Consider the following 25,790-nt stretch of genomic DNA (forward strand, 5'->3'; position numbering starts at 1 on the left):
AGCCCCTCCCAGTGCAGCCTGTAAAAGGCTACAATACGACATGCCCTCAAGCACAAGCTGCAAATCTTCAGTGGCCCCTTACTGCCATCACAAGAAATTCCCCAGAGCGTCTGTGGTTCAGCCACAAGCTGCATTTCAAGTCTGAGCTCTCACTGCCTCATTTGCCCCACTCCCTGGGAATGTGAGCCTAGCCTGTTCGCTGTAAGTGCTCTGTGCTCGCCTCCCCGTGGCCCGTGCCCTGTCCCTTGTTCCCAGTTCCCAGCCCAGACCGTCCTGCAGGTCCCGAGCCCGCCACAGAGCCGTCTCCTGTGGACAACGCTGAGAACCACGAGCCTCATGTTTGTGCTGGTGACATTGTCCTTGTCCCACCTGCTCTGGATCTCTCCTCTCTGCACCACTACCCCCTGACCCTGACCCTCACCCCACTAAAGTCTGTGAGCTCCGAAGAGACGATGACTTCTTAACATTCATTTCAGGGTCCCTGATCCTAGCAAAGCACCGGGCACGCAGTAGGTCTCAGTAAATGCTTGTGAATGAGGGAAGCCAAGTAAAAAGAACTCATTAGCACGAACGATCTCTTCCTCAGTCGAGCCCCACACAGACCCCGGCAGGAAAGATTACCACTTGGTGGTGATCTTAGGGCTACAATTTTGCTGTCATACCCAAATGCAGTGCCTGAAACCTTTTACCTTTTTTTTTTTTTTAATATATTTTATTTTATTTTGTTTTGTTTTATTGTGTTTTATTTTGTTTTTAAAGTTTAGTTCTCTCATTTGAGAGAGAGTGCGCACACACAACAGCAAGGGAGGGGCAGAGAGAGAGAGGAGGGAGAGAATCCCAAGCGGGTCCCACACTGTCAGCACAGAGCCCGGTGTGGGCCTCGATCCCACAAACCGGGAGATCGTGACCTGAGCTGAAATCGAGAGTCACATGTTCAACGGCCTGAGCCACCCAGGTGCTCCTGAAGTTTCTGTTTTATTTATTTATTTATTTATTTATTTATTTATTTATTTTTATTTATTTTTTAGCGTTTATTTTTGAGATAGGGAGAGACAGAGCATGAACGGGGGAGGGTCAGAGAGAGAGGGAGACACAGAATCTGAAACAGGCTCCAGGCTCCGAGCTGTCAGCACAGAGCCTGATGCGGGGCTCGAACTCATGGACCGCGAGATCATGACCTGAGCCGAAGTCAGATGCTTAACCGACTGAGCCACCCAGGCGCCCCAAGTTTCTGTTTTATATAATTGCTTGTGTCCCTTCCGGTGATCGCAGCCTCCATCCCAGACCACTCCTGCTCACCGTCCCTGGGAGGACCCAGAAGCTTCTCAGAGAAGCCACGCAAACCCCGGGGGCTCACTGATGCCAACTGCAGACTCACCTGACAGCCTCCGGCCAGCTGTGCCTTCTGGGTTCTGCCTGACAGGTGCCAGCTGCCACTGCCGAGGGCACAAGAGGGAGACCAGAGTGAGGCCGTGGGGACCACAGCAGCCTGTGCATTCTTAGCACCTGCCCGGCTGACGTCACTTCCAGGCTTTGCGCCCGCAGATGTTGAGATTTCTTGGCCCACCCGAATAACAGGATCAGGTTTGTTAGTTTGCAGCCTCCAATCCATCTCGACCGCTGTTCTCAGCCCCGGTTCATCACCCCGGCACCCATCTGGTGACCCCTTTGAAAGGTCCTTTGACACACGTCTCCCCCTCAAATCTGCTTCATTCCTGGCGGTGAGCAAAGAAGCCAACGCTCGTTGAGAAAGGTCAAATGCCCGCACTGTGTTTGTTCACGAGGGTGATATTTCGCCAAAGAGCAGATGTTTCCTAAATGATAAATAGGGACAGCCGCTCCCCGCGGGTCTCGGGAGAGGGAAAGTTCTCCACTCCGTATGCAGCACAGGCGCCAGCGAAGGCCGGGAGGGGAGGGAGGGCAGAGTTTAATTCATTAGGATACATGCATCGCGATGCAGTACCCGTCCGAGAAATGGATACTGCACCTAGTACACTGTGTGTCCTCCACGAAAGCTCAGATGATAATCTGAATAGCCCTCATCTGCTGAACACTTGCTGTATGCCTGGCGGTCTGCTAAATTCTTAAACACAACTTCCTGAGTCCCTGTCGCAACGCCATGAGCAAACAGGCTCAGAGAAGTCGAGCTACTCATCCGAGGTCACTCAGCTGCTATGTGACGCATGTCAGGCACGTCTGGGCGCAGGGTCTGAGTTCTGAACCACCGTGGCACAAGGGCTTGGAGCCTGATAACTCCTGGCCTGGCTACGAGCTTTGCCTTGAGCCAAGCAGGTACAGGGTAGGAACTCAGAAATAAATAACCTGCAGGCAGAGGACGTCAGCTGCCCGTGTAGCCTCGGAGAAGGGTTACACGCCTTACAGTCCCACAGATTTGAGTTTGGACATCATTCGCTCCACTTTCTAACTGTATGATGGGCCACAGGAATTACTACGTTTCTGACCCTTATATTCCTCCTCTGTAAAATGGGCTGGTTGATAACATATCACAGGATTAGCACAGGCATCAAATAAGGAGAGATAGATGATGGATAGATGATAGATAGATAGATAGATAAGCTAGATAGATAAGCTAGATAGATAGATAGATAGATGATAGATAGATAGATAGATGACCTAGATAGATAGATAGATGATAGATAGATAGATAGATAGATGACCTAGATAGATAGATAGATAGATAGATAGATAGATGATAGATAGATAACCTAGATAGATGATAGATAGATAGATAGATAGATAGATAGATGATAGATAGATGATTGATAGATAGATGATAGACAGATAGATAGATAGATAGATGACATAGATAGATAGATAGATAGATAGATAGATGGCCTAGACTGAAAGATAGATAGATAGATAGATAGATAGATAGATGACATAGATAGATAGATAGATAGATAGATGATTGATTGATAGATAGATAAGATAGATGATAGATAGATAGATAGATAGATAGATAGATGATAGATGATTGATTGATAGATAGATGATAGGTAGATAGATAGATAGATAGATAGATAAGATAGATGATAGATAGATAGATGACATAGATAGATAGATAGATAGATAGATAGATAGATGGATAGATAGAATGGGGGCATACTAGGTGTTCAGTGAACGTTAGCAGCTATTATCATGTTTATGAGTAGCAGTAACCAGGGCAAGTATGGAATAAATAATGCTTGGATACATTAAAATGACAGCCAGGTTTCCAAGACCAAGAATTGTCTCAAGCTGTTTGTGAGACCAAAGGCCACCTCTTAACATCCTCTCCACCTGCCACAGGCCGTGTGACATCTATGGAAGGAAAACACCTTCACAGAGCACCTTTGGGGTCCAAAAACCAGTGCATAGACTCAGTCTCTCTGCTTAGTTCTTCCCTTTGCACCAGGAGACCACCCGCCCACCCTTCACAAAGGGGCAGCACTTGGCTTCTCAGGGTCTGGGGCTGAGTTGGGGCGGGGGAGAAATCCTTTACCCACCTCTAGATGGCGCTGTGCACTGGACCCCCAAGCCCGGCTGCTCCTGCCCTCGGGTCGCACTGCCCTGTGGTCTCACAAGGCACGACCCAGCTTCTCCAGCTCTAGCTGTCATCCTCCATCAACACTCAAAACCAGTTGCCTCTACTGACAGCAGAGGGCAGAGGCTACAGAACCCTGCCGTTCTTCTCTCCCCTTGCTTTTCCCTGCCGTGCAGACACCCGCACACACACACAACACAGAGACACAAACTCATGCACACACACACACTGACATACACACATCCCTCGCCTCTTTCCTCCAAAAGGCTGAAGCCACAGAGATACCGGGTGGGGCAACGTGGTAGTACTATGCACACCCCAGAAGGACCCCTGTCTCAACTCTGGTCTAGTTGGAACGTGGAGGCACAAACGAGGAAGGCAGCCGTTTGCACTGGAGAATCAAGGAAGGTTTCACAAAGGCGGTGGCATTTGGACTGTGGCGTCCAGATAAGGAGGAAAAGCCAGTGCAATCTGGAGCATGGGTTGCGTGAAGGCGAGTGGCAGGAGAAGCAGCTAGAATATTAGGTTTGAACTAGTCTTAGAAAGCCTTGAATGGTGTGGCAAGATCTAAATAGCATCCTTGGGGGGGCCTGGGTGGCTCAGTCGGTTAAGTGACTCTTGATTTTGGCTCAGGTCATGATCTCAGGTCGTGGCTTGGGATTCTCTTTCTCTCTCTCTCTCTCTCTCTCTCTCTCTCTCTCTCGCTCTGCCCCTCCCCCACTCACGCACACCTGCTCAAGGACAGTGTTTCCTAGTCAGGGTGGTGTCTCAGATCTCTGGGGAGAAACTTGAAAATACGCATGCCTTTCTTCTCCACCTCTGTCCCCCCTCCACGTCCCTTCCAACATTTCACACCTGCGGTGGAACCTGGAAATGTGCATCTCAATTGCACCACGCGATTCCAGAACACGCCCTCCTTCCTCCGTCCTTGCAAAGTCCTCTCATAGACAATAGGGAGCCCTAGAAGGTGTCTGAGGGAGGAAGTGGCCTGATCCAACTGGCATCTTGGGAAAGTGCCTGTGGTATCCGTAGCACAAGACGGTCAGAGGAGAGCCCCATGCGCATAGGGCAGTCTGGGCGCCCACCTCTAGCCTGTGCGGTGCTTTTGTATGAGTTAGAGGAAGGCGCCCTGCCTTCTGCGACATTTTAAAACGTTGGCATATTAACCCGAATGGCCTTAAGCAGTCTGGCTTTGGCACAGCAGGGACATGGCCCTTCCAGCTGTATTTGGTGCCCCTGCCATGGCCCTCATGTACAGAAAGGGGAAGTGCAGGAAGGGAAGCCAGGGGACAGGGCCGGGGTGAGCAAAGCTTCGGACCTGACTTTAATCTGTCCCACCGGCTAAAAGTCACGAGCACAAATAGTCCGGATCTCCAGCATCTTTTTTCTTTTTAAACATTTATTTATTTTTGAGAGAGAGAGAGAGAAGATACGTGCATGTGAGTTGGGGAGGGGCTGAGGGAGAGAGGGAGACAGAGGATCTGAAGCAGCCTCCGCACTGTGAGCACAGAGCCTGATGCGGGGCTCGAACTCACAAACCCGACCGAGAGATCGTGACCTGAGCCGCAATCAAGAGTCCGCTGCTTAACCGACTGAGTCACCCAGGCGCCCCTCTCCGGCTTCTTTGTAAGTCGATGGTCAGTGTGCGCGTCCCACGAAGAAGCAGGTGCCGGCTGCTGCTGTATGGGGGTGCCCCCGGCTCGGCCTGGCTCTGCCCCAGCAGAGGCCAGGAGCAGACACACACCTCATCCGCTGCCCCCCTGCCCGGCACAGGCGCACGTACCATTTACAGAATACACCAGACCCCAACCTCATCCCTCAGATATGGCACCGGTACCAGGTTCAGGGAGAGGGAAGGTGGGAGTCAAGTCTCCAGGAGAATAGGTAGGTGCTCGCAGGACTCATCCAAAGTGCGGTCAAGACAAGGGCAGCTGTGAACATTTTTTGCACCATGCGTGCATGGGCTGTGTGCACAATCCCGTGTGCCAGCTGGAAGATGCGATCCTTCGTGACCACGCACACGCTCTCGTATAAATTAATCTGGGTTTCCCATAGGATGTCTCCTCGGATGTGCTGCCCTGGTGCAGTGCACAACCTAAACGTCTGTACACAGTGGCTCTGGTGGCCAGCCGAAAAGTTCTGTGGATCTGGCTCTCTCCCCACAGGACGGTTAGGAGAATCAAACAAGAGATGGGAAAGCACTTTGATCCTAGATTTTTATTATTGCTGTTATTTTACTGCCCTAAAAGAATGTCCCTCCTGGGGCTTGGAATTACCTAGACCATTTCTTTTTCCATTGACTTTGGGTCTCCAAGAAAGAATCACATTTTCAGCAAGTTTTAGCTGCTATAGATTCATGAAGTGATGGAGTGCCAGACCCACAAGGCACCCTGGGGATGATCTACCCCCGTTTCCATGCAGATGGGAAAACTAAAGACAGAGGTGCGGTATGGCCTGAATGCATGCAGCAGGTTAGCTTAAGCCCTTGACCTTGACCCATTTGCGTGGTCCTGTCCAGAGGCTCTGAGGTCGGAATATTGCTCGGCTGGGAAGGGGGTGGGTCACAGAAGGGCAGGAACTCAGACTTCCTCTCTTCTTCTTCTAGGCTCTTTCTGGGGGGACCATTTGGAGGCTGCACAGGACTGTGCCCCCCCCCTCAAGTCAGCGGCCTCGAGTTGGCTCAGAGCTTGCCAGAAGCAGGAAGTAAACAGGCACGAGGACAACGGTGTCCCCGCGCACCGCCTCGACTGTCTCCGGCGTTCAAAAGCCCGTTAACACTTCACATGGAACTCTTGACAGAAATACACTATTTTGTGCAGACTTCCTGACAGCCTGGCAGGAGAGTCTCAGGAGAAACAAAGGAGATTTATTGGCGAGAAAAAGAGAAGGCAGTTGGGACCGTATGAGGAGTGGAAGCGGAAACATTTCTGGCGAAAAGGTGCGCTGGCCAACAGGCAGGGCAAGCACAGACGCTTCCGATCCATCTTGCTCAACGAACTACCCCTCCGTGATGCCTTTCTCAACAGAACGATTTAATCCTCCCGCTTTAAAGGCTCCTTGCTAAGGCTCACTGCTAAGAAGAAACGCACATTCACCATAGAGGTTGCCGGTTGGTGACTGTCTTGACGGTCAGAAACGTCATTATCAGACGCACTCTGCTTCACGCTCGGCTACGTTTGCTCTGTCCCCAACGCAGATGGTGAACTTCGTTGCCCTGTGCACGGACCGCCTTGGTTTGAGTTCGCCTCCCAGCACCTAACCCAGGGCTGATGAGACAGCGGACGTGGAACGCACCTTGGAAGGGACTTGACTTTAAGCAAAATATGACGACGGCGGATCTGAGAAGTCTGAATGGTCTTTGCGGGGGGGACGATAAGATGGGACATTTGAAAGAAGAACTTGTCTGAGAACCTGAGACAGGTGAGCAGGGCGTGTGCATTATGGGATGCCTGGGAAACGGTAGCAACCAGAACAACAGCGATAACCACAGCCCACGCCTCCTCGCCCAGGGGATCGTAAGACTGCCGTCTCTAATTTCCAACTTCTTGCATATTTATTTAATAATTCAACAAGTATTTGCTGAGCACCTGCTGGAAGCCAAGTATGGGCCTCGACATTTGGGGGAGGGGTAGTAAAAACAAAGATGTGGTCACCGCCCTCCCTCAAAGGGATCAGGGGCTGGGGCCAAGGGCAGGGGAAGATATACACGGATAAATTCAAGGTAGGGGCAAGAATGTGGCTTTGGAGCAAAGAGGAGGTCCCTTAACTCTGCAAAGGGAGCAACCGTGTCAACTTCACAGACGCCGTGACTCTTGAGTTGGGCCTTGAGAAGTGGGTAGGGAGCTGGGGGGGGGGACAGGTAATGGAGCCGGAAGGGCCTTCTAGACAGGGGAAGTGCCAGAGGCCTTGAAGAGCAGGAGATATTTATTTATTTATTTGTTTATTTATTTATTTTTAGTTAACGTTTATTTATTTTTGAGACAGAGAGAGACAGAGCATGAACGGGGGAGGGGCAGAGAGAGAGGGAGACACAGAATCGCAAGCAGGCTCTAGGCTCTGAGCCATCAGCCCAGAGCCCGACTCGGGGCTCGAACTCACGGACCGCGAGATCGTGACCTGAGCTGAAGTCGGACGCTTAACCGACTGAGCCACCTAGGCGCCCCAAGAGCAGGAGATGTTTAAGCAGCAACAGGAAGTTCTGTGGCGTTTGGGGTCGGGTGGACAGGAGAACATGAGCGCCTGGTTGGGGGAATCGGGTGGTTGTGAGCACGGGAACAAGGCTCTGGGGAAAACTGGGCGGAAAAGAAGAAGAAAAAAAATACAGTCACAAAGAGGAGGCTTCAAACTCATGAAACTGAGAAGCTCTTGGCCACGTTTGGAAATAAGACTAAGAATCTGGTTCGGGGGAAGAAACAGCGGACCCAGCTCTGCCCACTTCCCCTGGTTAGAGTCACTAGTGGCCCACGCCGAGAGTTATTCCATTATGGATTATTGTTACCTGCCTGTGAGAAACACACACTTGCTTGGGAATGAAGACATGGGCACGGGGAAAATAGAACCAGACAGTCAGGGTACCTTTTGAAATGGAGACCTCCAGGAGGCAGAAGAAAGGTGATCCTTGGAGAAATCAGAAAAGGCTTCCCAGAGGAGGTGGCTTTGGGTTTCAGCCCTGCAGGATGAGTAAGCGTTCAACCCCCAGAAACGTGGGTGAGGAGCGCGTTCCATGGCGATAAGAGACAGTGGGTTAAGGCAGTTTGGCCTTAACAGAGAGAGAATGGGGAGGAAGCTGGGGCCTGGGAAATGTCACTGGGAATGGGGGCTGAATCAGAAGCACAGTGGGAAGCCACTGAAGGGAATGACCCGGCCTTCAGAAAGTGGTGGCTGGCAATGGCAGAGGCCCCAGGGGAGCCACGGAGGGAGCTTGAAATGGGAACGAGAAAATGACTTTCTGAACGGCCCAGCCCATCTCTCATGGGTCCTCAGTTCTTGGTCTGGTCATAGCCCTCTTCTGGGACTAGCTCAAGAAAAGCTCTCAGAACTAATAATTTTATGTCGAGCCTTGTGTAAAACCAGGTTGGATTAATTATTGATGCGAACTTAGGCAAATGAAAGCTTGCTCTGGCTTGGCAAGGTTCCCCCTCAGCAAAATTAGCTTCCACAGCTCTGGCTGCCTCCTGGGGAGAGGCACACGCCTGTCAGAGGCTCAGAGCCACCGATGGGGACGGGGATGCGTGCGTGGAGGGGCTTTGAACCCCTGACTTCAGATCTGGGCCCAGGATCTCGGCCGCTTCCCGGCGCCATCTGGGCTGGGGGTGGGAGAACCAGGCGGGAATGAGCGGGGAGCTCGCTCCCAGGCCTCCCGTGGATTCCCTCGCAGCCGGGCGTGCGCAGAAAACAATATCAGCGATAACAGCCTCGAAGATTCAATTCCGTCCCATTTAATTAAATGGCTTCAGTGCACACAAATTGCAGCGATGGATGCAAGTTCATGCCAGACACACAGCTGCAGACCTGTGACACAACGCACTCTGGAAGGTGCAGCAAAGACCAGTTGCCACCCCGGGGGAGCCCAGCAGCAGGCAAGGCAAGTGGAGAGCAGGAACACGCTCTGGCCGGTACAGCCTCCTGAAGCAGATGAGCCTCCTTCAGTCGTCCCTTTGACAAACACGTATTGAAAACCTACCGTGTGCTGGGCCCTGCGTGGGCCTTGGAAATACGGAGGAGAAAGAGACGTTCTTGCCTTTAAAGGGACTTGGAGTCTCCTGGGGGCACAGAGGAGCAAACAGGTGGTGACTGCTGATGTCTTCACTGATTTCACAGAACAGCCCCGTTAGGAGTGAGGGGCAGGCCCACAGGGCAAAGGGGGCTCAGGCGTCTGCATGGTAACCTGAGTCCCTAGGGCGAGAAGGAAGGTGGAGCAGGGAGTGTATTTATCAAGCACATTCCATGTCACAGACACCATCAAAGTGCTGGCTATTTTGCAGGAAACAAGGCTTTCATGCTCCTGTCAAGCTTCCCTCCAGTCGTGCCCTCTGTGAGCTCTAGGAAGCACATCCCCAGACAGAGCCATGGGAGGGGATGAAGCCTGGAGTAGGGCAAGTGAGAGGGAAAAGTATCACTGAGGCATTAGAGGATCAATGACCTCGGCCACATACTTGCCTGAGTCATTCCCTCCGCCCCCAGCCCCAAGAGATGGAGGTAATGCAACATGGTCTGTCTACCCATTAGATGTCTCACAGCATTCACATGTCAAAGGCCAGATACACGGTAGGCACTCAACACACATCTAGAAGGAATGAGACGTGGTGGACGTTTTTGGTCAAGCGAAAGGAGCTTACAACATAGGAGGTAAGCGTTGTGTTCTGTTTCTCAGTCTCCTCCTTTGCCGAGGGTCAAGTGATTGCCCTTTACAGTTTATAAAAGGGAGGGGGGCTTGGGGACAGCATTCACTGAGAACTCATTCATCCGTTCGTTCGTTCGTTCATTCATTCATTTATTCAGAAAACATTTATAAGCCAGATGCTGTCTTTGGATCCTGTGGTTATAATAATGAACAAAGCAGACCTGTCCCCTGCCCCCTTGAACTTCACAGTCAGTGAAGAGGTGAATACTAATGAAATGGTCCCACAGATGAATATAAAATCATGCACTGTGGCGAGAGTGCCCTAAAAGAGAAATGCAAGAAAATGTAGGAAATGTAAGAAAATGGCCCTGAGAAGCCTTCCTACCCTAGAACCTTTGCCTGTGGTTTCCCCTCCCTTTCTTCCTTGTCTCCTTGACCCCAGCTTAGACATCATCTTCCTAGAACAGCCTTCCCTGAACATCCTCAGACACTCTCTAATATCATCTTTCTTTTGTTTTCCACAAACTCTCCCCATTATCTGAGATTTCCTTTTTTTTCTGTATTCCTTCATTTGTCCATTGCCTGTTTCTGCCTGGTAGAATAGAAGCTGCCTGGCAGAATGAGAGCTGGAGCCATCTCCGTGTTCCCAGCCTTTGGAACATTTATAATGGGAACTGTGAAGTCAATTAATGAAGGACACACGGCCATGAAGACAACTGATGAAGGAAGACAGGGGACTGAGATTCCAACCACATCTGAGTCCAGAGCTTTCCCATTCAGATGTCCTCAGAGGCAATGGTATCAGAAGATGGGAACTGGCGCTGAAAGATTGGCGAGGTCTGAAAACACGTGAGCTGTCATGAATCTCATCTGTAATAAGGGATAAGAATAGAACCTCCACCTACAGTTGCTTATAATGTGCTTGGAATATTATATATTAGCTGTTGTCCTTAGTAGTAGTAACTGATCTGGTGCTGGCCATGGTGCTGATCATGGTGGTATGGTGTGGTTATGAAAGTATTTTGAGACTTAAAAGCTACTCTTGGGGTGCCTGGGTGGCTCAGTTAGTTAAGGGTCCAACTTTGGCTCAGGTCGTGATCTTGGGGTTCATGAGTTTGAGCCCCACATTTGACTCTGCCCTGGGGGGTATGGAGCCTGCTTGGGATTCTCTCTCCCTCTCTCTGTCTCCGTCTCTCTCTCGACAAAAGAAATAAATAAAAATTTAAAGCTACTGTCAAAATGTGAGTGACAGAGGTTGACTTCGAACATCGCCAGAGAAACTAATTCTGTTGAAGGCTCCAGAGAGCCCCTTCCCTCTCAGTTAGAGGATTCCTGTGCATAGCTCCAGGGTGGCTGCCCAAGAGTTTTTGTGTATTCACAAATTTAAAAAAAAAGTGTGGCCTGGCAACGTAAACCCATGATTAGAGAATACACTGACATGGGCCAAATTCTGGCTTTGCTCTTTTCCATTTGCTAGAATCTGAAGAGGCTGCTACTTCTCCCAGCCTCACCTTCATCTGTGAAACGAGAACAAGAAAATCTGCTTCGGAGGGTTGTTGAGAGGATAAAAGGATTCTATGTCACATTGCACACAACAGAGAACTCTGTGCTGGGCATGTAGTAGGTGCTCCATAAATATCATCTGCCTCCCCTCCGACTTCGCTCAAATGGACAGGGGTTGATGAAGTCCTAGGGTACATTGTAAAGACCTTTTACCTCCTGAATCCATCCCCAATTTTCCAAGTAACTTTGGGCCACACACCCACCCTTTTTGAGCCTTGGTTTCCCAGACTCAAGTGCTACAGCAGCTGATTTTTTTTTCTAAGTTAATTATACCCTCAGAGAAAGTGCCTCATGGTGCATGTACTAAATTAAAACATTAATTAAAATAAAACATGAGCTCAGCAACAATTAAAGTGGGAGAAGAGATATATAATAAAATAAATTACAAACATACACATATAGCACACTCCAGCCTCGGTCCCAAAGCCCTGGGGATCTGAGAAGGGCTTGAGAGCTGACATCCGGGGACCTGTTCCCAAATCATGTGGGATATCCAAGGAGCCACCGACTTCCAAAGGATAGGCTCTTTGAATCTCTCAAGGTAGAGGTTTTGAAATGTTTGCAGAATCCGGCTTTTGCCCATTTACTCACTCAAACAAAGGCATCTGGTTAAAGGCAGCTAGGTGTTAAGGTGCAGAGAAATGCCTTCCTCCCTTAAACACGTGTTTTGGATGTGCTGGTGCATGCGGTCCCTCTGCCAGGCTGTGGGGATGCAGCGGTGACAGGGTGGCTTCTGGCCCCAGGGGGAGCTTACAGTCCAGCGGTCAAGCAGGGTCATGCCGGCGAGAAGCAGAGACCAAGAACACCCAGTGGCTCGGGGTCCCACTCCATGGACCCTTCACTGTTTCCAGAAAACATGTACTCTCTTCCTCTGTGCCTTTGCTTGGGTCACTTCCTCTGCCGTGACCATCCTTTATCTGATAAAACCCTCTTCAAGGTCACCTGCCCTGTCCAGCTCACCGCAACCCACTGCTCCCTTCACAGAACTCGTTCCTTCCCTGCTGACTGCACCACCTCCTGAACACAACACTGAGAGCTCAGCCTTGATCTGTGTATTTTTATGGGAAAACACCACAGAAAACCAAAAGGGGGCTGTGAGATGATCTGGTTTCATTTCACACACAGATGGCCCAAGAGCCCCAGGGGAAAACCAACAAGCCCACAGCGACACATACGATGGGGCAGAGCCAGGCTTACATCCCAGGCGTGTTGACTCCCAGGCCACACTCTTTCTATTCCTGTTTCCGAGGTGTCTCCACCCCCTCCCTTGTTATCTTGTTCCTTCAGGTTTCCGGGTAACAGAAAGAGAGGCTAATCTGGCTGCAGGATCTAAAGGCACGGGTGGCCAGTCTCACTGAAGCAGCAGGCGGTAACCTCCCCAGTCCTATCTCAGTGGAACGTGTCTGATGAGCCACCTCCTACAGGGAGCCTTCCTGATTATCCAGCCCATCCCCAACCCCCCTCTGTGAGGTCCAGCCATGTGATTCGGCAGCTCCTGGAGGAGAAGGGCTAACAAATCCTTGCATTCCTGGTCTCACCGACTCTGCCGTTCCCAAGACAGTTGATTGCCCCTGAAATCAATTTTCTCTACATTTGTGATAAAGGGGACTTGTAACAAAAACTGGGTGCCACTTATGTTCATTAGTCATCTGACCTAGGAAGCTATGAAAGAAGGCAGTCGACTTGGAGCCTGGGTCTTGGTACATCTTGGTACATCTTGATGAGCCTCTGAGCCCACGCCTGTCCAGTCTTCTCCCTCTTTGGCTTTCTCCCCCTCCTCCCTCTTGATGGCCAGTGGTCGGGGCTCTCTTGGAAGGGATGGAGGCAGAAAGGCTGCCATGGGCTAAGTGGCCCCAGTTTCGGGTCTGGAAGCCCCCTCCTATCTTCTGTGGCCTCTTGGAGGACATGCCAAGAATCTGCCTGTGAAGACTGAGCAAAGGTCCATATGGAGCCAGGCTTTGTTTCATGCCTTGGCCTCAAACCCTCCAACTCCTCAACCCCGGACACCGGGTCGGCGGTTCTGGGATAAAGTCACTCCAGTGAATGTAACAATCTCTTGTTCTTCTGAATTGGGCGCAATCATAGCACCGGCTCAACTGGCACATTCCCATCCGTCCAGCAGTGTTTTCTGGTAGAAACCTCCATTTGGTTTTGTCTTCCAACGTCCTGCCTTTACCCTCAAGGACACTGAAGGTCAACATAAATTGGTCTGACCGTTTCTCGTGCCCTCCTAGTGGAGCAGACAGTACAGAGCAGAGAAATGGTATGAGGTTTAGCATCAGGCAGGCCTGGATCGAAGCCCTTATTCTCTCTCTTCCTAATTGGGGGGTGCAGGGTGATTATCTGCACATCTCTGGGCCTCAGTTTCAGTCAAGTGGGAATAAGAATAGTACCTGATTCAAAAATTGGTGTGGAGATTAAATGAAAAAGTCTATAGAAGATCCTTGCTTGGCGTCTGACACATAGTACATACTCAGTAAATATTAGTTAGAATCACTGGTTCTGTTGTCATCATTATATGTATTATCTTAATCATTAATAGTAAGAATAATGGCGTTGATAATTCTTATTAATTCAGCATTCATCCTGATCCTGTCAAAGAGAGTGCTTCCAGCAGAAATCCCCACCAAAGTCTGAGTGTTCTTTCAATATAATCCTCACCTGTCCAGGTTTCCACAATTGGGAGAATTTACCAGAGCTCATATGCGATTTGAATTGGACAACATTTATTAGGCACTTACCGTGTGCCACCTCTGTGATGGGCACCCACAAAGATATAGAAGACAGCCCTGCCTGCAGTCTACTGGAAAACAGAGAAGGACACAGCTCAGAGTGGCAGCTTCTCACGGGCATAGTCACTCATCCTTCATGATGGCATCACCCCCACATCACCTCCTTCAAGAAGCCTTCCCAGCTTGCCCCAGCATCCTGAATTCTCTCCGACAAAGTCCCCACGTCATCTGAGTCAGCAGCTCCCTCCTCGACGAGAAGAAATTGCTATCCCTTCCCCTTCCCCACACTCAGCTCTGCTGATCTCAACTGGGTAATATTCTGAGGATCCAGGATCCGTTTTCTTTTCCTTCATATCAATGGGACCTCTGAAAGAAACTGGACCCAGCTTCTGTCCCTTAGTCCCCCATTCTCATAATGTTAAAAACAAAAGAAAGAACTCTCGACCTGGAGGCCACCAGCTTGGTTCAATCTCGCTCTTGAGGACTCGGATGAAACACTTTCCCTTCTGCCCCCAAGGTCTCCACCTACAGGATGGTGCTGCCTCTTGGGACACTGCCTGATGACTACACAACGCGAATCACAGTGTGGCCGGTGCCGAGTGGGGCTCGCGACAAGTCATTTCCATTCTCTCCTGGCCCTGCTATCTAGAAATGCCACTGGCTGGTCACACTTCCCTGCAGAGCCTGGGACCCAGACAGGGCCAGAGAAGTCACATGCAATTAAAATGTCATTACCTTTACCAAGTAGAGTACAGTACATTTCCTAATATAATTACACTGCAATTCTCGAAGCCAGTGAACAATGAGCATTTACGAGGTGGTGTCCTTATTAATTACAGCCCTTTCTCCCTTCCTCATCCATAGTCTCACCCATCTTACCCATCACTTTCTACTGCTCTCAGGAATAGCCTACCTTTCCTGCAAGAATGATGAGGGTGGGGATTCAAGGGCTGCTTTTATGTCTCCTCTTTGGCTATTCCAGACGTCCTGACGGCAGACAGAGGAGAGGAGAGGAGAGGAGAGGAGAGGAGAGGAGAGGAGAGGAGAGGAGAGGAGAGGAGAGGAGAGAGGGTCAAAACCCCCTTCTTTCTTGCCTAAGCTCCACTACCATGAAACTTACCTTGACTTGTTCGGGACAGAGCTCGAGACGCATACACGTGAATTTCTGATACTCTCCCCTGCACACACTCCTCACCTGCACAGATGCCTTCTCCACATCCTCTGTGCAGGGCTGCTGGCCTTGAGGAGGCGAGACCCTTCAGGCTTGGACCCATTTTAGGAAAGCCAAAGCAAAGCAAGAAGCTGGCCCCGCCCGGAGCTGGTGCCCTCACATCGCTGTGAAAATCCTGACATCGCCGCTCAGTGACTCAACACCGCCACTTGGTCCGCACAGTGCAAGACTCTGGTTCGAGTCGTTGCTGTTGTGGGGTGCAAAACACGTTTGAGTTGTCCAGCTCTCTCACTCCTTATGTCTTCTGACTCCCACGTGGGCTCAGTGAGGTAAGTATTCTTCCCGTTCCTCAAGGCACGCACAGAGGAGGTAAAGTGGTTGGCCCAAGAACACTCCACCTAGGAAGTTATAGCCCTGGGATTCCAACCAGGTCTCCCGGGAAGCTTGCCCTCTCCGTGGAGGGCAATGGGAAGAGCCGAGGCCCCAGCCCCGAATCTTCCAGTTCTGACACTTCCTAACTGGGGGCCTCTGCTGTGAGTCACTTAACCGGCACCCCTCTGGTTCTCACTCAGCGAATCCTTCCCAGCCCCTGCATCGTAAGTATAGGTTCACCACTGTGATTATTTATTTTCTGGTTTCCACGTTACACTGTGAGCGCCTTCTTTTCGTTCATCAACATACCCTCGGTACCTAGCAGAGTGCCGGACCCATAGAGGTGTTCAATGAGAATTTATCAAACAACTGAATGAACAAATGAACAAATAACCAAATAAAGAGCTCCCATTATCTGTGTGATGTCGGGAAACATCCTTCCCAATCTTCCATTTACATCTACTCTGCAGGGCTACGGGGAAAATTAGAGATAAAGTAAAGAAAACATTTAGCTTAGTGCCTGACACACAGTAGGCACTTAATAAATGGAAGCTACTATTATTATCATTTAATGAACACTTCACGTGTCCCCCCCCCCCCCCCCCGACACACACACACAGACCCCTTGCCACCTCCAGCCTCAGGAAAATGAGGACTTGGGAAAGTATCGATGGGACGTGTGCTGTGTCATTGACATTTTCATACAGATGAGAAAAGTCCATTACAGTCATCCCCGGCATATTGGTAGCTGAACTGGTAAATTGCTTTCGTAGCACACTGCATTCGCTGATACGAACGTGATCGTCACTCGTGCTCAAACCCTGTCCCGCGTCCCCAGCACCTGCAGCAGGCGGCATGTCAAGAACTCACTTCCATGGAGGGTTTTCGGTTATCAAAAAAAGAAGAAAGCCATAGGGTCCTTTAAAGCTCTAGGGACCAGATAGGAACACCGTCCTGGGATTCCAGTTTGCTGAATACCCTTGGGTAAAGCACTCTCCCTAATGGGACTCAGTTTGCCCCCCTGTGAACGGCAGGAGGTACCCATCTCATACGACTAATGTGAGTGACATTATCGTAGTGACCAGTCATGAGGGTTAATTATGTGTCACAAACAAGGCTGAGAGCTTGACCTCTTCCCACATCTCCTCAACAATTCCTTTCAAATCGGACTATTAGCCTCAGAGAGATTCAGAGAGGTCAAGAAACATGTCCAAGCACGTACGTGGCCGATGTGAGGATTCAGACCCAGGATCTTAACCACCAGGCTGCCCTGCATCCTGACCAACACGGGGTGAGATGAGGTTAGCCTCAAGGGGGCGGGTGTCCCCAGTGTCCTGTGATGTTAGCTCCGGCTCCGTCACTAGCCTGGGCAGATCACGTATGGGGCCTCAGGTTCTCCATCTGTGAAACTGGGGAGCCGAACGAGGTGTTATCCAAAGCTACTTTGCATGTAAAGATCCTAGACTAAGATGTGACAGGTGTGGTCCTGTGCTGGACAGGAACAACCCATCCGTCTGTTGGACTCACCTAACTCCCCTGAGCTTCACTTGAACACGGTGCAATACAGCTCACTAGATATAAGAATCAGACAGGCCAGGGTTAGGAGGCCAGCATTGGCTCCTTCCTGGTGGGCAAGACCCCCTGTGCCTCAGTTTCCCCAGCCGTGAGATGGAGTTAATACATCCAGCCTCCTGGAGCACCTGTAAGGGTCAAAGCCAAAATCCTCACCCCAGCCAACCAAGTCCTATGACCCAGCCTCTCCCACCTCTAGACCTCACCTGCTCGTGGGCTTGCTGTCACCCCCTCAGCTCTGTCCCCATGTTCCTGCCTCAGGGTTTTCGCACCTGCTCTCTTCTCTTCCTGGGCATCCTTCCCCCGGGTAGCAATTTGCTCCCTTCCTCATCCCCTCCAAGCCTTTTCTCAAATGTCACCTTCCCTTAGAGCCTCCTCTGATCTCTCTATTTCAAGTTGCAAACCTCTCTTTTCCACCCACCGGCAGCCTGCCAAGCCCTCCCTAAGCCCTGACCCAGCTACGTTTTTCTCTGTAACCCTTATCACCATCCGACATGCCACGTAGGGTCTGTCTCTTCCCACTATAACACTGGCTTCACGAGGTCAGCCATCTGCCTCACTGCGGTATCCCCAATACCTGGGACCATTTCTGACACCCACTAGGTGCTCACTGAAGACGTGCTGAATAAATAAACGAATGGACCGTATTGTTCAAAGAATCAATATTCTTTTCTTTTCTTCTTCTTCTTTGTAAATCCTGCCATTAATTGAACACTTACTATAAGCTGGACCCCGGGCTAAGCTTTCTACTAACAGTATCCAACCGTGAGGTCATTGCCAATACCTGGGGCCTCAAACCACTTGATCTCCCAGGAATCAGAGATGCACTCTTTCTGCCCGTCATGTTTCACATCCCTGGTTCTCCCCAGACCCGTCTCTCAGATGTGTTCACGGAACCAGTGAACCTTTTAATTAAAACAGTCTGCTGTGATGAATCTGTTATTACAGAGCTTTACCTATGTAAAACATTAATAATACAAATTTCATTTGTTTATGTCAGTGCCAAGCATTAATTTTTAATAGCCAAATGCACGAGTTATGAAAAGCATTAATGCAAACCAAATCACCAGCTGAGGATGAAAAAGAAATCTATTTTTTTTTTAGGGTAAGCAGTGGTGATGAAATATTATTGTGGCTTCCAAGCAAGAAGAAGAAAAGAAATACCTTTCCGCCCATCCACAGCGAGTAAGTAAATAAATAAAACAACTTGGGTGAAGAAAGAACTTTATCATCAGTTCTAAACTGGAACAGAGAGCCGTCCCTTTTATCCAGCTGGGTCTCAGGTGACAATTTCAAAGCAAGAAGAAGTTTGCACAAAATTATCCTAATGTCCCACCCTGGTCACATTAGCACTTCTAGGATAAAATATTAATAATGATGTGTTACATTTGTACCGCACAATAGACTGACAAAGGACTTCCATCATCATCTCCCCTGAGCCCCGCAATTCTGCAAGGGAGGAGAGTGCACGCCCCCATTTTACAGATGAGCTCCCTGAGGCACAAAAGTTTTGGTGATGAAGCTGGGACTGCAGTGAGTATTAGAGAGCAGAAGGCAAGTGGGAAAGAAAGGCAAGGGGGGCGGGGGAGAAGACTGGCAGGTAGGCCGACCGGAGAACGTGAGCGAGGAGGAGGGAAAGGGAGGAAGGTGGACGCAGGAAGTCTGACGTTCAGAAGACTCTCCAGCTGCCACACCTGCCCCTGTCCAGGTCCGTGTCGGGTCCTCACCAGCCCTCCCCTGGGGCGCAGGAAGCTCATACCCGAGGACTTCCTCACCAGCCTTCCTCCTTCCTGCAATCAGACAACGGGAGGCCCCCGCACGAGTGGCAGGTGTATTTCTCCTGCGCGCCCTGCCCCCCCGCTTCAGCATCACCTCTATAGTTCCAACTCCCACCAGGGCCCCCCGAGAGCCCTCCGTCCTCCCCCCTGTCCCTTCAGCGATCGGCACCACTGGGTGCCTGAATCTCCCACGTTTGCCCCCTTATCTCTGCTCACACATTTGTAACTGGTCCCCCCCAGGAAACGCTCTTCAACCGAACCATCGGGAATTCATTGAGGATGACTGCTCTGTCCCGCCTGGGACCTGACCTACACACGAGGCCTCTCACCCACTCTCATGGATGAAATTGGATTACCGACACGGGAGCTGATCAGAAACACATCAGTTATAGTTCCCCTGGAGCTTCTCTCCTCACTCAAGTCCATCTCGGCCAGTTATTTCTAAACTTAGACTTGAACTCCCAGCCTCTGCCTTCAGGTCCCGTCACACGCCCTTATGGTTGCCTGGAACAGGGAGAGGTAGGCGCTGCCCTTCTTGAAAAGGTGACAACAACACGACCGTTGGCTTCTTTCCAGCCGGAGAGGGTGGCAGTGTATTATATACGGTATGTAAATTGTTTATATTATATAAATTGTATATAAATACAATTCAATTGTATATATAATTGTTTAGATATATAGAAATTATGTAGATGTTTTCTAAATGCACGCATGCACCTTCACGTGTAACATTTGTGTGTTGACTATCTACCTGTTAAGTACGTATTAGTGTATATTTATTTGGAGGTAAAATTAAGCTCAGAGGCCATGACTAACTTGCTTTTCTAAGGCCATGCAGATGTTGTCGTTGTTGTTGTTGCTGTTTCTATTAGCAAAGTGGCTCCAACCCTGTGGCTCTTCAAGCCTAGTAGACATTTTTTGTTGTTTGGTGTTTTTTTTTTTTTTTTAATTTTAATTTTAAAGGTAATGCACTGTGATAATACTGAGGGTTAGAGAAGGGAATCAAGTTAAAAATGAATCCCACCCCCTTCTCACCTGGCTCCAAACCCATTTCTCAGAGGTAACCGCTATACGTAATTTATGTCTGACCCCCAACAGGAATTTTAATATATTTTGTGCAGGTGGGATTAGATTGGACAACCTGTTCGACGGCTCGATTTATTTCCTCTACCAACACATCTTAGACGTCCTTCTACACCGGCACCTGTACTTAATTCATTAATTCATCAACTGTTATGGAACTCTGCTGTGCCAGGCACTATGGGAGGTGCTGAGCGTCCACGGTGAAGGCACCGGTCCTCACCATCACCATCACCTCCATCCGCGCGGCTGACAACTGCTAAGCCCTTCGCAAATCGACCTTCTATCGTTCTTAGAAGCACCTCTGACACGGCTACTGTTAACACCTCTACCTTCCGAATAGAAAACGGGGGTGTAAGTAGTGAAGTGACCCACGCAAAGTCGCCCTGTTAGTAGCCGGTGGGTTCAGGGTTTGCACCCACATCTCAGATTCTGAAGCAAACCCACAGTCTTAATGGTTCTTCACTGAGTTCACAGTCTGGGACATAGAGTGGAGGGAACCTATAGTACATACACAGGCTAAGAGTGACTTAAAAAAAAACCGAATGGGGTGTGTATTATTTCGCACATTATACCGTAACTTAATCAACCATGTCCCTGTTGATGGACATTCGGGTCATTTCCAGCGTTTCACGATTACAAACAACACACAGTGGACATGCCCGCTGACCCAGCACTGGGCAACCTCGTCGGGAAGATACATTACTCAAAATGGGATTATGGAGGCAAACAGCATTTGTCTTGCTTATTTTGATAGAAGTTTCCACCTTGCCCTCCAACGAGCGTTGTCAGTGCGAGCCCCCACGTGTGGTGGGCGTGAGGGTCCGGTTCCATTTTCTCGTCGGGACTAGCTGCTGGAAACCACTTAAGTCTTTCGTGGAAAATGCAACCCCATTTCTGCCGTTCCCTTCATTTCTTTCCTCGGAGCGTACTTCCATATGTTTGTTAATCGTGGGCACTTCTCGATTTGGACTCATTATCTTGAGACAGCGTGTGATTTAAAGAAGAGCACTGGAGATGAAGACAGGGAGATCTGGGATACAGTCCGAGTCCGAAAGTTGCTATCTGGGCGGTCAACGTTGGGGCCCCGGAACACAGAAACACCGGGGCTGCAGCCTCCTGCAGGATCACTATGGGGAGGAGTGCCTATCGGAAGGTTCTGGCACCAGGCTGTCCAGAGGGGATCAGCTGGGGGGATTTAGCTGCTCCATACAAGTCACTTCCAAAGTCTTGGCTTGGAGAGCCTCAACAGGGGGGCTGCTGGGGCCCCCCGTGTTCACAGTGAGCTCACAACCCACCAGCTGGGTCATCAATAACCGGCCAAAGTGAGGGAAACACGCTGTCGTGGGCGGTCACAAGAAGACACGCGCTTCCTCGTCTCCCCCCAAGTCAGTGTCCAAGGGGACACCGCAAGGAGACGGAGGGACTCTCCTCCCAACCCCCACCCAACCACTGAGGTCTCCACTCTCGATTTCGTCGGGGGGGTGGGGGGGGACAAAGGGAACTTTGAATCCGATGTGAGGTTGGAGTTTTAAAAACAAACAGACCTGCATCCTAAGCGGCAAAATAAGACGGTTTTCATGCGGATGGTAACTGACAGTTCTGGAGTCAGCCTGAGCCGGCGTGATGAGAGTCCTCCACCGGGTCTGAAAGCAGGGGGGTGCGGCGGGCACCAGCTGATAGCAGCTTTGGGGGGGGGGAGATTTTGAGCGTTTCGTGTTTACATCCCAACCAGTTAAGACTCTTCATTATTAGTAAATAATGGGAGGATTGACTCAGCCGGTCTTTTCTACTTCTCTAATTCTGAGATTACATGATTTATTCATTCATTCCACACGCATTTGAGAAGTACTTATGCGTCAGGAGCCGTGCCAGACTGCGAGGCTGCAGGAAGGAAAGAGCCTTCTCTCCATCCTCCGGGGGCCTCTGCGCCCATGGGGACGACAGTCTCCAAGAAGCAATGGCCACGCCATGGTGTGGTAAGGTAGACAGGTGCACACGGGACCCAGTGGGAGCCGAAGAGTCACAGAAAAAGGCGAACTGAGTCTCGCGATGAGAAAGAGTCTCCTGGTCAAGAAGCGGGGAGAGAACATTCCAGACAAACGAGAGCAGTGCGGCGGCACCCAAAGACAGCGCTCCCTTAGAGGAACCGCAAAGAGGTCAAGGTGGCCGGGGCAGGAGAGCACAGGTGCCGTGAGGGAGACGATGCCGCAGAGAGGAGGTGGTGGGAAGGCAGGCCAAGGAGCTTTGACTCAACCCCCAAGGAACTGGAGAATTACGGGGAGTGTGGGGGCAAGACATGTCATGGTCATCGCACGCTTTACAGAGATGACTCCAGATTCAGTCTGGAAAATGAACTGCGGGGGCTGGAAAGAGAGGAGGACGGAGGCAGAATCAGCCTCTGCTGCTAATACCTGCCGGGAGCCCGAGCGCCCTGCGGAGGCGAGGCCGGGAAAGCGCCTCTTCTATCTTTCCTCCTGTCTCCACGGCTTGAGCAGGAACAATTTCCTCACCTTTGCAAAGGTGCTATCCCAGCAGGATGGGGACCTGTCAAGACAGCCAGCCTGAAATAGGAGAGACCGTGGAACGAGGTAGGGAGAGAGGCACTCGGCTGCGGTGGCTGTAAATTCCATCACAGTGAATTTCTCCCCAAACGTGACCCACGGCAACGCTGAGGAGCCCCGCTACATACAACACAGGCCTTGATTTGCCAGGCAACCATGCTGGAATCTTCCGTGAGCAGGGCACGCGAGAAGCGAGTGCCAACTCCGTGCTCACGGCGAAGCCGTCCAGAGGAAAGGGAACGGCGTCGCCCTTGTATGAACAACCTCTTGTCATGAACCAGTCTCAAGAAATCACACGACGGCACCCTCCGCGGTGGAAGGGACAGGCAGTGCTGTCCTCAAGCTTGCTGCTTGTTGCTTTCTTGGAGAGAGAGAGAGAGAGAGAGAGAGATCTGGGAACTACTGAATGGGGTCCTGCCTTCAGGTTTAAGCAGTGAAACAGCGGCCCGTGACATGTTCCTGTGACATCATCACCCTGAGCCCCCAACTCTGTGCTGGGGCATGCAGCACGCCCTACACGCCCCGAGAGCCACACGGGGCCACCTCCGTTTCTCGGCACATATGTGACATTTGGATCTTCTCTTTTTCCTTGGTCCTTTTCAAGTCCTTTCCTCCATGACCTCATCCATCCACCACCCCCGTCCCCCCCCCCCACACCCACCAAATAATTCCTCTTCACTTTGTGCCCAGGAATTGTCAATAAGCTTCACCACATCCGGTTCCACCGCGGGATGCAGTATTTAGGTCCCAAAGGCAGAAGAGAAGGGGTGTGTTCGTTTCCTTGGGCTGCCCTCACAAATTACCGTAAAAAAAGAAAAAAAAAGTAATTTATTCTCTTGCAGCTCCAAAGGCTCAAAGTCTGAAGTCAAGAAGTCAGAGGGTCACGCTCTCTCTGAAGGTAAGAGGGAAGCATCCTTCCTGCCTCTGCTTGGTTTCTGGTGGCTTCTGGCCTTCTCATGCATGCCTTGGCTTATGGCTGGATCTCTCCAATCTGCCTCTGCCCTCACGTGTCTCCATCCCTCCGCGTGCCTGTGTATGCGTGGCCTGTCCCCTTATAAGGGACGCCAGTCCCTGGATATGGGGGCCCACCCTAAGCCAGTATGAGCGCATCTGAAATTAACTAGTTACATCTGCAAAGATGTTATTTCCAAATAAGGTCACCCTCAGAGGTCCCACGTCCCTGTGAATTTGAGAGGACACCCTTCAACCCAGTACAGGGGGCAAGATCCTGTGGGAAAGTACACTAAAAGAAAATCAGACCATTTGCACTCTTGCTAGAATTTCTCCAGGACCTAATAATGCTAAAATAGACTCTCTCCCCTCCCCGCCCTCAACGTTAAGTGACCTCCTTATAGATTATTTTCTGTCAGCTTTGCTGCAGTCGTGTGAGCTCAGGACCGCCCGGGTCGTGGGACAGAGGATCTGAATCGTTTCCTTTGGCTGAGCAAACAGCCGAGTGGGCGGGGCTTATCCCAGCCCCCCCCCCCCCCCGAATCTGGATCTCCTGACTCCAAATTGGGGTACTTTCCGTGTCACCACGCTGCCTCAAGGAAAACAGGTGTGTATGTCTCCACGTGGCTAAACATCAGGTTCCCTGGGGGGACAGAGCCAATGACCCAAAGAAAATGAGGTAGGCAGGATTTGCTTTCTCAGTGCTGTGGTTGCCCAAGGCCTGGGGCTGGTGGTGTTGGGAGGGACAGAGCTGAGTGCTGGCCCTGGCGGGGAGACACTAAACATGTTTAGTTCAGCGTCCAGACTGTTCTACCTCCTATCAAGGAGCCCAGTGGTGAGTCAATCACACCGATGCTGTTGAGTTGGAAAGAGGAAGGTGGTCTCACACGGCATTTATAAAACCTTTTCTAGTTGAGACGCATGGAGTTTGATCCTCGCTTCTGCTTCCTGGCAGAAAAAAGGGAAGTCAAGTGGTTTCCGGACCTGAGAATGTCAGATGCTTTTTTTTTTTTTTTTTTTTTCCAACTCACATGAGCCTCAACTGCACTCAGGTCAATGCAACTAAGGCAGCCCCAGGGTTCAACTCAGTTCCTCTCAGGTGAACGCCCATATCATCCCAAAAAGATTAAAGAGGGAGAGAAGGCAAGGAGGGGGTGGACAGAAATAGATAAACTTGGATATAAAAGTGTCAAGTTCACTCCCATCTGTCATAACCCCGAGGCAGGTGCACGTGGACGGGCAGGAGCCGTGACCACGAATGGAAAGTGGGTTAGGAGAGCCGTGGAAGGCTGCGTGATGCCTGGAGTGTGTAGCCCGGGAGGGGCAAGCTGGCTGGCCGGAGAGCGAACCCCAAACCTATAATGTCCCTGCTGCCCACGCTCCATCAGTGCCACTCGTGTTGGCCTCCGCTTCCTTACCCGTGACCAGGATGTTGAATGAGCTCCCCTGTTCTTTCAGAAGGTATGTACACACCCACCTGGTTCCAGAAAGGATTCGCGGCACCTATGAGATAATATAGACACGGCACTTAGCACAGTGCATGTAATAGGTCCTCCATCAACGTTAACCTTCCTTCCGCAGGAAACCTGCCGCAATTCAGTCTAATTCAATGTGGAGCGAGGGCAGCAGCCACGCGGAATTAGGGAAACGTAGATATTTTTAGAGAAAAGTAGTCTCAGTAAGTAGATCACCTGTTCCTCCAATAAAGACATAATAACCTGGCAAAACTGGGTAACAATATGGAAGCAAAGCTGTGAAATTGTAAGCAAAAAGGCAGTGAAATAAAATAAATTTTTAAACGGGAGGCAAAAAAGCAGTGACTAACACCGCATTTGCATGAGGCTTTGTACTCTGCCTCGATCTCACAAGACGGAGAAAGTTTACCTCCACTCCCCCGCCTCCAGAATCTCTTTTGTAAGGAAGTGGCATGTGTTGGGGAAAGTGATTTGGGAAAGAGGAGGCTCAGTGTGGAAACTAACTTGAGTGAGACAACGGGGAGACCTTTCCTGTGCCTCCGGAAAAGAACGGTCATGGAGGGGAAATTAGGCAGGAGAGGAAAAGGGGACAGAGCCGGAAAAAAGGCAGGAGACCACCTGTTGCAGGAGACATGACATCTTCCC

This window comes from Panthera leo, chromosome D4 (assembly GCF_018350215.1).
Source record: "Panthera leo isolate Ple1 chromosome D4, P.leo_Ple1_pat1.1, whole genome shotgun sequence".
Classification (NCBI taxonomy): Eukaryota; Metazoa; Chordata; class Mammalia; order Carnivora; family Felidae; genus Panthera; species Panthera leo.